The following is a 13,060-nucleotide window of genomic DNA, read 5'->3' as shown; positions in this document are numbered from 1 at the left end:
ACTACCAATACAAAACCAAACACACACAAATACCTTCTCCTCCAACAGAAGTCCCACTCAAACTCCCCTGTTTACAGCTCTGTTTTCTAGCTCCTGTGCCACTGCCTGACTGGCTGCTACCTTTATAGGAACCCTAGTCAGTGAAGCCCCGCCCCCTAATCAGGGCTCAGATTCTCTCCCAGCACAAAGCCCCTCCAAGCCTCTACACATACAGATACTACCAATACAAAACCAAACACACACAAATACCTTCTCCTCCAACAGAACTCCCTCTCAAACTCCCCTGTTTACAGCTCAGTTTTGTAGCTCCTGTTCCGCTGCAGCTGTCTGTGCCCCTGCCTGACTGGCTGCTCCCTTTATAGGACCCCTAGTCAATGAAGCCCCGCCCCCTAATCAGGGCTCAGCTTCGCTCCCAGCACAAAGCCCCTACACATACAGATACCACCAATACAAAACCAAACACACACAAATACCTTCTCCTCCAACAGAACTCCCACTCAAACTCCCCTGTTTACAGCTCTGTTTGCTAGCTCCTGTGCCCCTGCAGCTGTCTGTGACGCTGCCTGACTGGCTGCTACAATCATAGGACCCCTAGTCAGCGAAGCCCCGTCCCCTAATCAGGGCTCAGCTTCTCTCCCAGCACAAAGCTCCTCCAAGCCTCTACAAATACAGATACCACCAATACAAAACCAAACACACACACAAATGCCTTCTCCTCAAACAGAACTCCCACTCAAACTCCCCTGTTTACAGCTCTATTTGCTAGCTCCAGTGCCGCTGCAGCTGTCTGTGCCGCTGCCTGACTGGCTGGTACCTTTATAGGACCCCTAGTCAGGGAAGCCCCGCCCGCTAATCAGGGCTCAGCTTTTCTCCCAGCACAAAGACCCTACACATACAGATACTACCAATACAATACCAAACACACACAAATACCTTCTCTTCCAACAGAACTCCCACTCAAACTCCCGTGTTTACAGCACTGTTTGCTAGCTCCTGTGCTGCTGCCTGACTGGCTGCTAGCTTTATAGGACCCCTAGTCAGGGAAGTCCCGCCCCCTAATAAGGGCTCAGCTTCGCTCCCAGCACAAAGCCCCTACACATACAGATACCACCAATACAAAACCAAACACACACAAATACCTTCTCCTCGAACAGAACTCCCGCTCAAACTCCCCTGTTTACAGCTCTGTTTGCTAGCTCCTGTACCGCTGCAGCTCTCTGTGCCGCTGCCTGACTGGCTGCTCCCTTTATAGGACCCCTCGTCAGTGAAGCCCCGCCCCCTAATCAGGGCTCAGCTTCTCTCCCAGCACAAAGCCCCTCCAAGCCTCTACACATACAGATACCAACAATACAAAACCAAACACACACACAAATACCTTCTCCTCCAACAGAACTCCCACTCAAACTACCCTGTTTACAGCTCTCTTTGCTTGCTCCTGTGCCACTGCAGCTGTCTGTGCCGCTGCCTTACTGGCTGCTGCCTTTATAGGACCCCTAGTCAGTGAAGCCAGCCCCCTAATCAGTGCTCAGCCTCTCTCTCAGCACAAAGCCCCTACACATACAGATAACACCAACACAAAACCAAACACACACAAATACCTTCTCCTCCAACAGAAGTCCCACTAAAACTCCCCTGTTTACAGCTCTGTTTGCTAGCTCCTGTGCCGCTGCAGCTGTCCGTGCCACCGCCTGACTGGCTGCTCCCTTTATAGAACCCCTAGTCAGTGAAGCCCCGCCCCCTAATCAGGGCTCAGCTTCTCTCCCAGCACAAAGCCCCTCCAAGCCTCTACACATACAGATACCAACAATACAAAACCAAACACACACACAAATACCTTCTCCTCCAACAGAACTCCCACTCAAGCTCCCCTGTTTACAGCTCTCTTTGCTAGCTCCTGTGCCACTGCAGCTGTCTGTGCCGCTGCCTGACTAGCTGCTGCCTTTATAGGACCCCTAGTCAGTGAAGCCAGCCCCCTAATCAGGGCTCAGCTTCTCTCTCAGCACAAAGCCCCTACACATACAGATACCACCAACACAAAACCAAACACACACAAATACCTTCTCCTCCAACAGTACTCCCACTCAAACTCCCCTGTTTACAGCTCTGTTTGCTAGCTCCTGTACCGCTGCAGCTGTCTGTGCAGCTGCCTGACTGGCTGCTCCTTTTATAGGACCCCTAGTCAGTGAAGCCCCGCCCCCTAATCAGGGCTCAGCTTCGCTCCCAGCACAAAGCCCCTCCAAGCCTCTACACATACAGATACTACCAATACAAAACCAAACACACACAAATAGCTTCTCCTCCAACAGAACTCCCACTCAAAGTCCCCTTTTTACAGCTCTGTTTGCTAGCTCCTGTACCGCTGCAGCTGTCTGTGTCGCTGCCTGACTGGCTGCTCCCTTTATAGGACCCCTCGTCAGTGAAGCCCCGCCCCCTAATCAGGGCTCAGCTTCTCTCCCAGCACAAAGCCCCTACACATACAGATGCTACCAATACAAAACCAAACACAGACAAATACCTTCTCCTCCAACAGAACTCCACTCAAACTCCCCTGTTTACAGCTCTGTTTGCTAGCTCCTGTGCCCCTGCAGCTGTCTGTGACGCTGCCTGACTGGCTGCTACAATCATAGGACCCCTAGTCAGCGAAGCCCCGCCCCCTAATCAGGGCTCTGCTTTTCTCCCAGCACAAAGCCCCTACACATACAGATACTACCAATACAATACCAAACACACACACAAATACCTTCTCCTCCAACAGAAGTCCCACTCAAACTCCCCTGTTTACAGCTCTGTTTGCTAGCTCCTGTGCCACTGCCTGACTGGCTGCTACCTTTATAGGACCCCTTGTCAGTGAAGCCCCGCCCCCTAATCAGGGCTCAGCTTTTCTCCCAGCACAAAGACCCTACAAATACAGATACTACCAATACAAAACCAAACACACACAAATACCTTCTCTTCCAACAGAACTCCCACTCAAACTCCCCTGTTTACAGCTCTGTTTGCCAGCTCCTGTACCGCTGCAGATGTCTGTGCCGCTGCCTGACTGGTTGGTACCTTTATAGGACCCCTAGTCAGGGAAGCCCCGCCCCCTAATCAGGGCTCAGCTTCTCTCCCAGCACAAAGCCCCTCCAAGCCTCTACACATACAGATACCACCAATACAAAACCAAACACACACACAAATACCTTCTCCTCAAACAGAACTCCCACTCAAACTCCCCTGTTTACAGCTCTATTTGCTAGCTCCAGTGCCGCTGCAGATGTCTGTGCCGCTGCCTGACTGGTTGGTACCTTTATAGGACCCCTAGTCAGGGAAGCCCCGCCCGCTAATCAGGGCTCAGCTTCTCTCCCAGCACAAAGCCCCTACACATACAGATACTACCAATACAAAACCAAACACACACAAATGCCTTCTCCTCCAACAGAACTCCCACTCAGACTCCCCTGTTTACAGCTCTGTTTGCTAGCTCCTGTGCCGCTGCCTGACTGGCTGCTACCTTTGTAGGAACCCTAGTCAATGAAGCCCGCCCCCTAATCAGGGCTGAGCTTCGCTCCCAGCACAAAGCCCCTCCAGGCCTCTACACATACAGATACTACCAATACAATACCAAACACACACACAAATACCTTCTCCTCCAACAGAAGTCCCACTCAAACTCCCCTGTTTACAGCTCTGTTTGCTAGCTCCTGTACCGCTGCAGATGTCTGTGTCGCTGCCTGACTGGCTGCTCCCTTTATAGGACCCCTCGTCAGTGAAGCCCCGCCCCCTAATCAGGGCTCAGCTTCTCTCTCAGCACAAAGCCCCTACACATACAGATACCACCAACACAAAACCAAACACACACAAATACCTTATCCTCCAACAGAACTCCCACTCAAACTCCCCTGTTTACAGCTCTGTTTGCTAGCTCCTGTGCCCCTGCAGCTGTCTGTGACGCTGCCTGACTGGCTGCTACAATCATAGGACCCCTAGTCAGCGAAGCCCCGCCCCCTAATCAGGGCTCAGCTTCTCTCCCAGCACAAAGCCCCTCCAAGCCTCTACAAATACAGATACCACCAATACAAAACCAAACACACACACAAATACCTTCTCCTCCAACAGAACTCCCACTCAAACTCCCCTGTTTACAGCTCTGTTTGCTAGCTCCTGTGCTGCTGCCTGACTGGCTGCTAGCTTTATAGGACCCCTAGTCAGGGAAGTCCCGCCCCCTAATAAGGGCTCAGCTTCTCTCCCATCACAAAGCCCCTCCAAGCCTCTACACATACAAATACTACCAATACAAAACCAAACACACACAAATACCTTCTCCTCCAACACAACTCCCACTCAAACTCCCGTGTTTACAGCACTGTTTGCTAGCTGCTGTGCCGCTGCCTGACTGGCTGCTACCTTTATAGGATGCCTAGTCAGTGAAGCCCCGCCCCCTTTTCAGGGCTCAGCTTCTCTCCCAGCACAAAGCCTCTACACATACAGATACTACCAATACAAAACCAAACACACACAAACACCTTCTCCTCCAACAGAACTCCCACTCATACTCCCCTGTTTACAGCTCTGTTTGCTAGCTCCTGTGCCGCTGCCTGACTGGCTGCTACCTTTCTAGGACCCCTAGTCAGTGAAGCCCCGCCCCCTAATCAGGGCTCAGCTTTTCTCCCAGCACAAAGACCCTACACATACAGATACTACCAATACAAAACCAAACACACACAAATACCTTCTCTTCCAACAGAACTCCCACTCAAACTCCCCTGTTTACAGCTCTGTTTGCTAGCTCCTGTGCCGCTGCCAGACTGGCTGCTACCTTTATAGGACCCCTAGTCAGTGAATCCCCGCCCCCTAATCAGGGCTCAGCTTCGCTCCCAGCACAAAGCCCCTCCAAGCCTCTACACATACAGATACTACCAATACAAAACCAAAAACACACAAAAATACCTTCTCCTCCAACAGAACTCCCAATCAAACTCCCCTGTTTACAGCTCTGTTTGCTAGCTCCTGTACCGCTGCAGCTGTCTGTGTCGCTGCCTGACTGGCTGCTCCCTTTCTAGGACCCCTAGTCAGTGAAGCCCCGCCCCCTTTTCAGGGCTCAGCTTCTCTCCCAGCACAAAGCCTCTACACATACAGATACTACCAATACAAAACCAAACACACACAAACACCTTCTCCTCCAACAGAACTCCCACTCATACTCCCCTGTTTACAGCTCTGTTTGCTAGCTCCTGTGCCGCTGCCTGACTGGCTGCTACCTTTATAGGACCCCTTGTCAGTGAAGCCCCGCCCCCTAATCAGGGCTCAGCTTTTCTCCCAGCACAAAGACCCTACACATACAGATACTACCAATACAAAACCAAACACACACAAATACCTTCTCTTCCAACAGAACTCCCACTCAAACTCCCCTGTTTACAGCTCTGTTTGCTAGCTCCTGTACCGCTGCAGCTGTCTGTGTCGCTGCCTGACTGGCTGCTACCTTTATAGGACCCCTAGTCAGTGAAGCCCCGCCCCCTAATCAGGGCTCAGCTTTTCTCCCAGCACAAAGACCCTACACATACAGGTACTACCAATACAAAACCAAACACACACAAATACCTTCATTTCCAACAGAACTCCCACTCAAACTCCCCTGTTTACAGCTCTGTTTGCTAGCTCCTGTACCGCTGCAGCTGTCTGTGTCGCTGCCTGACTGGCTGCTCCCTTTATAGGACCCCTACTCAGTGAAGCCCCGCCCCCTAATCAGGGCTCAGCTTCTCTCGCAGCACAAAGCCCCTACACATACTGATACCACCAATACAAAACCAAACACACACACAAATACCTTCTCCTCCAACAGAACTCCCACTCAGACTCCCCTGTTCACAGCTCTGTTTGCTAGCTCCTGTGCCGCTGCCTGACTGGCTGCTACCTTTATAGGACCCCTAGTCAGTGAAGCCCCGCCCCCTAATCAGGGCTCAGCTTCGCTCCCAGCACAAAGCCCCTCCAAGCCTCTACACATACAGATACTACCAATACAAAACCAAACACGCACAAATAGCTTCTCCTCCAACAGAACTCCCACTCAAAGTCCCCTATTTACAGCTCTGTTTGCTAGCTCCTGTACCGCTGCAGCTGTCTGTGTCGCTGCCTGACTGGCTGCTCGCTTTATAGGACCCCTCGTCAGTGAAGCCCCGCCCCCTAATCAGGGCTCAGCTTCTCTCCCAGCACAAAGCCCCTCCAAGCCTCTACACATACAGATACCACCAATACAAAACCAAACACACACACAAATACCTTCTCCTCAAACAGAACTCCCACTCAAACTCCCCTGTTTACAGCTCTATTTGCTAGCTCCAGTGCCGCTGCAGCTGTCTGTGCCGCTGCCTGACTGGTTGGTACCTTTATAGGACCCCTAGTCAGGGAAGCCCCGCCCCCTAATCAGGGCTCAGATTCTCTCCCAGCACAAAGCCTCTACTCATACAGACACTACCAATATAAAACCAAACACACAAATACCTTCTCCTCCAACAGAACTCCCTCTCAAACTCACCTGTTTACAGCTCTGTTTGCTAGCTCCTGTGCCGCTGCAGCTGTCTGTGCCCCTGCCTGACTGGCTGCTCCCTTTATAGGACCCCTAGTCAGTGAAGCCCCGCCCCCTAATCAGGGCTCAGCTTCGCTCCCAGCACAAAGCCCCTCCAAGCCTCTACACATACAGATACTACCAATACAATACCAAACACACACACAAATACCTTCTCCTCCAACAGAAGTCCCACTCAAACTCCCCTGTTTACAGCTCTGTTTGCTAGCTCCTGTGCCGCTGCCTGACTGGCTGCTACCTTTATAGGACCCCTCGTCAGTGAAGCCCCGCCCGCTAATCAGGGCTCAGCTTCTCTCCCAGCACAAAGCCCCTACACATACAGATACCACCAATACAAAACCAAACACACACACAAATGCCTTCTCCTCCAACAGAACTCCCACTCAGACTCCCCTGTTTACAGCTCTGTTTGCTAGCTCCTGTGCCGCTGCCTGACTGGCTGCTACCTTTATAGGAACCCTAGTCAGTGAAGCCCCGCCCCCTAATCAGGGCTCAGCTTCTCTCCCAGCACAAAGCCCCTCCAAGCCTCTACACATACAGATACTACCAGTACAAAACCAAACACACACACAAATAGCTTCTCCTCCAACAGAACTCCCACTCAAAGTCCCCTATTTACAGCCCTGTTTGCTAGCTCCTGTACCGCTGCAGTTGTCTGTGTCGCTGCCTGACTGGCTGCTCCCTTTATAGGACCCCTCGTCAGTGAAGCCCCGCCCCCTAATCAGGGCTCAGCTTCTCTCCCAGCACAAAGCCCCTCCAAGCCTCTACACGTACAGATACCACCAATACAAAACCAAACACACAAAAATACCTTCTCCTCCAACAGAACTCCCACTCAAACTCCCCTGTTTACAGCTCTCTTTGCTAGCTCCTGTGCCACTGCAGCTGTCTGTGCCGCTGCCTGACTGGCTGCTGCCTTTATAGGACCCCTTGTCAGTGAAGCCCCGCCCCCTAATCAGGGCTCAGCTTCTCTCCCAGCACAAAGCCCCTCCAAGCCTCTACACATACAGATACTACCAATACAATACCAAACACACACACAAATACCTTCTCCTCCAACAGAAGTCCCACTCAAACTCCCCTGTTTACAGCTCTGTTTGCTAGCTCCTGTACCGCTGCAGATGTCTGTGTCGCTGCCTGACTGGCTGCTCCCTTTATAGGACCCCTCGTCAGTGAAGCCCCGCCCCCTAATCAGGGCTCAGCATCTCTCCCAGCACAAAGCCCCTCCAAGCCTCTGCACATACAGATACCAACAATACAAAACCAAACACACACACAAATACCTTCTCCTCCAACAGAACTCCCACTCAAACTCCCCTGTTTACAGCTCTGTTTGCTAGCTCCTGTGCCGCTGCAGCTGTCCGTGCCGCCGCCTGACTGGCTGCTCCCTTTATAGGACCCCTAGTCAGTGAAGCCCCGCCCCCTAATCAGGGCTCAGCTTCTCTCCCAGCACAAAGCCCCTACACATACAGATGCTACCAATACAAAACCAAACACACACACAAATGACTTCTCCTCCAACAGAACTCCCACTCAAACTCCCCTGTTCACAGCTCTGTTTGCTAGCTCCTGTGCCGCTGCCTGACTGGCTGCTACCTTTATAGGACCCCTAGTCAGTGAAGCCCCGCCCCCTAATCAGGGCTCAGCTTCGCTCCCAGCACAAAACCCCTCCAAGCCTCTACACATACAGATACTACCAATACAAAACCAAACACGCACAAATAGCTTCTCCTCCAACAGAACTCCCACTCAAAGTCCCCTATTTACATCTCTGTTTGCTAGCTCCTGTACCGCTGCAGCTGTCTGTGTCGCTGCCTGACTGGCTGTTCCCTTTATAGGACCCCTCGTCAGTGAAGCCCCGCCCCCTAATCAGGGCTCAGCTTCTCTCCCAGCACAAAGCCCCTCCAAGCCTCTACACATACAGATACCACCAATACAAAACCAAACACACACACAAATACCTTCTCCTCAAACAGAACTCCCACTCAAACTCCCCTGTTTACAGCTCTATTTGCTAGCTCCAGTGCCGCTGCAGCTGTCTGTGCCGCTGCCTGACTGTTTGGTACCTTTATAGGACCCCTAGTCAGTGAAGCCCCGCCCCCTAATCAGGGCTCTGCTTTTCTCCCAGCACAAAGCCCCTACACATACAGATACTACCAATACAATACCAAACACACACACAAATACCTTCTCCTCCAACAGAACTCCCACTCAAACTCCCCTGTTTACAGCTCTGTTTGTTAGCTCCTGTGCCGCTGCCTGACTGGCTGCTACCTTTATAGGACCCCTCGTCAGTGAAGCCCCGCCCCCTAATCAGGGCACAGCTTCTCTCCCAGCACAAAGCCCCTCCAAGCCTCTACACATACAGATACCACCAATACAAAACCAAACACACACACAAATACCTTCTCCTCAAACAGAACTCCCACTCAAACTCCCCTGTTTACAGCTCTATTTGCTAGCTCCTGTGCCGCTGCAGCTGTCTGTGCCCCTGCCTGACTGGCTGCTCCCTTTATAGGACCCCTAGTCAGTGAAGCCCCGCCCCCTAATCAGGGCTCAGCTTCGCTCCCAGCACAAAGCCCCTCCAAGCCTCTACACATACAGATACTACCAATACAATACCAAACACACACACAAATACCTTCTCCTCCAACAGAACTCCCACTCAAACTCCCCTGTTTACAGCTCTATTTGCTAGCTCCAGTGCCGCTGCAGCTGTCTGTGCCGCTGCCTGACTGGCTGGTACCTTTATAGGACCCCTAGTCAGGGAAGCCCCGCCCCCTAATCAGGGCTCAGCTTTTCTCCCAGCACAAAGACCCTACACATACAGATACTACCAAAACAAAACCAAACACACACAAATACCTTCTCTTCCAACAGAACTCCCACTCAAACTCCCCTGTTTACAGCTCTGTTTGCTAGCTCCTGTGCCGCTGCCAGACTGGCTGCTACCTTTATAGGACCCCTAGTCAGTGAAGCCCCGCCCCCTAATCAGGGCTCAGCTTCGCTCCCAGCACAAAGCCCCTCCAAGCCTCTACACATACAGATACTACCAATACAAAACCAAAAACACACACAAATACCTTCTCCTCCAACAGAACTCCCACTCAAACTCCCCTGTTTACAGCTCTGTTTGCTAGCTCCTGTACCGCTGCAGCTGTCTGTGTCGCTGCCTGACTGGCTGCTCCCTTTATAGGACCCCTAGTCAGTAAAGCCCCGCCCCCTAATCAGGGCTCAGCTTCTCTCCCAGCACAAAGCCCCTACACATACAGATACTACCAATACAAAACCAAACACACACAAATACCTTCTCCTCCAACAGAACTCCCTCTCAAACTCCCCTGTTTACAGCTCAGTTTTGTAGCTCCTGTTCCGCTGCAGCTGTCTGTGCCCCTGCCTGACTGGCTGCTCCCTTTATAGGAACCCTAGTCAATGAATACCCGCCCCCTAATCAGGGCTCAGCTTCGCTCCCAGCACAAAGCCCCTCCAAGCCTCTACACATACAGATACTACCAATACAATACCAAACACACACACAAATACCTTCTCCTCCAACAGAAGTCCCACTCAAACTCCCCTGTTTACAGCTCTGTTTGCTAGCTCCTGTGCCGCTGCCTGACTGGCTGCTACCTTTATAGGACCCCTTGTCAGTGAAGCCCCGCCCCCTAATCAGGGCTCAGCTTTTCTCCCAGCACAAAGACCCTACACATACAGATACTACCAATACAAAACCAAACACACACAAATACCTTCTCTTCCAACAGAACTCCCACTCAAACTCCCCTGTTTACAGCTCTGTTTGCTAGCTCCTGTACCGCTGCAGCTGTCTGTGTCGCTGCCTGACTGGCTGCTACCTTTATAGGACCCCTAGTCAGTGAAGCCCCGCCCCCTAATCAGGGCTCAGCTTTTCTCCCAGCACAAAGACCCTACACATACAGGTACTACCAATACAAAACCAAACACACACAAATACCTTCTTTTCCAACAGAACTCCCACTCAAACTCCCCTGTTTACAGCTCTGTTTGCTAGCTCCTGTACCGCTGCAGCTGTCTGTGCAGCTGCCTGACTGGCTGCTCCCTTTATAGGACCCCTAGTCAGTGAAGCCCCGCCCCCTAATCAGGGCTCAGCTTCTCTCGCAGCACAAAGCCCCTACACATACTGATACCACCAATACAAAACCAAACACACACACAAATACCTTCTCCTCCAACAGAACTCCCACTCAGACTCCCCTGTTTACAGCTCTGTTTGCTAGCTCCTGTGCCGCTGCCTGACTGGCTGCTACCTTTATAGGACCCCTCGTCAGTGAAGCCCCGCCCCCTAATCAGGGCTCAGCTTCTCTCCCAGCACAAAGCCCCTCCAAGCCTCTACACATACAGATACCACCAATACAAAACCAAACACACACACAAATACCTTCTCCTCAAACAGAACTCCCACTCAAACTCCCCTGTTTACAGCTCTATTTGCTAGCTCCTGTGCCGCTGCAGCTGTCTGTGCCCCTGCCTGACTGGCTGCTCCCTTTATAGGACCCCTAGTCAGTGAAGCCCCGCCCCCTAATCAGGGCTCAGCTTCGCTCCCAGCACAAAGCCCCTCCAAGCCTCTACACATACAGATACTACCAATACAATACCAAACACACACACAAATACCTTCTCCTCCAACAGAACTCCCACTCAAACTCCCCTGTTTGCAGCTCTATTTGCTAGCTCCAGTGCCGCTGCAGCTGTCTGTGCCGCTGCCTGACTGGCTGGTACCTTTATAGGACCCCTAGTCAGGGAAGCCCCGCCCGCTAATCAGGGCTCAGCTTCTCTCCCAGCACAAAGCCCCTACACATACAGATACTACCAATACAAAACCAAACACACACACAAATACCTTCTCCTCCAACAGAACTCCCTCTCAAACTCATCTGTTTACAGCTCTGTTTGCTAGCTCCTGTGCCGCTGCAGCTGTCTGTTCCCCTGCCTGACTGGCTGCTCCCTTTATAGGACCCCTAGTCAGTGAAGCCCCGCCCCCTAATCAGGGCTCAGCTTTTCTCCCAGCACAAAGCCCCTCCAAGCCTCTACACATACAGATACTACCAATACGAAATCAAACACACACATATACCTTCTCCTCCAACAGAACTCCCACTCAAACTCCCGTGTTTACAGCACTGTTTGCTAGCTGCTGTGCCGCTGCCTGACTGGCTGCTACCTTTATAGGACGCCTAGTCAGTGAAGCCCCGCCCCCTTTTCAGGGCTCAGCTTCTCTCCCAGCACAAAGCCTCTACACATACAGATACTACCAATACAAAACCAAACACACACAAACACCTTCTCCTCCAACAGAACTCCCACTCATACTCCCCTGTTTACAGCTCTGTTTGCTAGCTCCTGTGCCGCTGCCTGACTGGCTGCTACCTTTCTAGGACCCCTAGTCAGTGAAGCCCCGCCCCCTAATCAGGGCTCAGCTTCGCTCCCAGCACAAAGCCCCTCCAAGCCTCTACACATACAGATACTACCAATACAAAACCAAAAACACACACAAATACCTTCTCCTCCAACAGAACTCCCACTCAAACTCCCCTGTTTACAGCTCTGTTTGCTAGCTCCTGTACCGCTGCAGCTGTCTGTGTCGCTGCCTGACTGGCTGCTCCCTTTATAGGACCCCTAGTCAGTGAAGCCCCGCCCCCTAATCAGGGCTCAGCTTCTCTCCCAGCACAAAGCCCCTACACATACAGATACTACCAATACAAAACCAAACACACACAAATACCTTCTCTTCCAACAGAACTCCCACTCAAACTCCCCTGTTTACAGCTCTGTTTGCTAGCTCCTGTGCCGCTGCCTGACTGGCTGCTACCTTTATAGGACCCATTGTCAGTGAAGCCCCGCCCCCTAATCAGGGCTCAGCTTTTCTCCCAGCACAAAGACCCTACACATACAGATACTACCAATACAAAACCAAACACACACAAATACCTTCTCTTCCAACAGAACTCCCACTCAAACTCCCCTGTTTACAGCTCTGTTTGCTAGCTCCTGTACCGCTGCAGCTGTCTGTGTCGCTGCCTGACTGGCTGCTCCCTTTATAGGACCCCTCGTCAGTGAAGCCCCGCCCCCTAATCAGGGCTCAGCTTCTCTCCCAGCACAGAGCCCCTCCAAGCCTCTACACATACAGATACCACCAATACAAAACCAAACACACACACAAATACCTTCTCCTCAAACAGAACTCCCACTCAAACTCCCCTGTTTACAGCTCTATTTGCTAGCTCCAGTGCCGCTGCAGCTGTCTGTGCCGCTGCCTGACTGGCTGCTACCTTTATAGGACCCCTCGTCAGTGAAGCCCCGCCCGCTAATCAGGGCTCAGCTTCTCTCCCAGCACAAAGCCCCTACACATACAGATACCACCAATACAAAACCAAACACACACACAAATGCCTTCTCCTCCAACAGAACTCCCACTCAAACTCCCCTGTTTACAGCTCTGTTTGCTAGCTCCTG

This window comes from Lepidochelys kempii, chromosome 16 (genome assembly GCF_965140265.1).
Source record: "Lepidochelys kempii isolate rLepKem1 chromosome 16, rLepKem1.hap2, whole genome shotgun sequence".
NCBI lineage: Eukaryota > Metazoa > Chordata > Testudines > Cheloniidae > Lepidochelys > Lepidochelys kempii.
Note: the sequence above shows the minus strand (reverse complement) of the source record.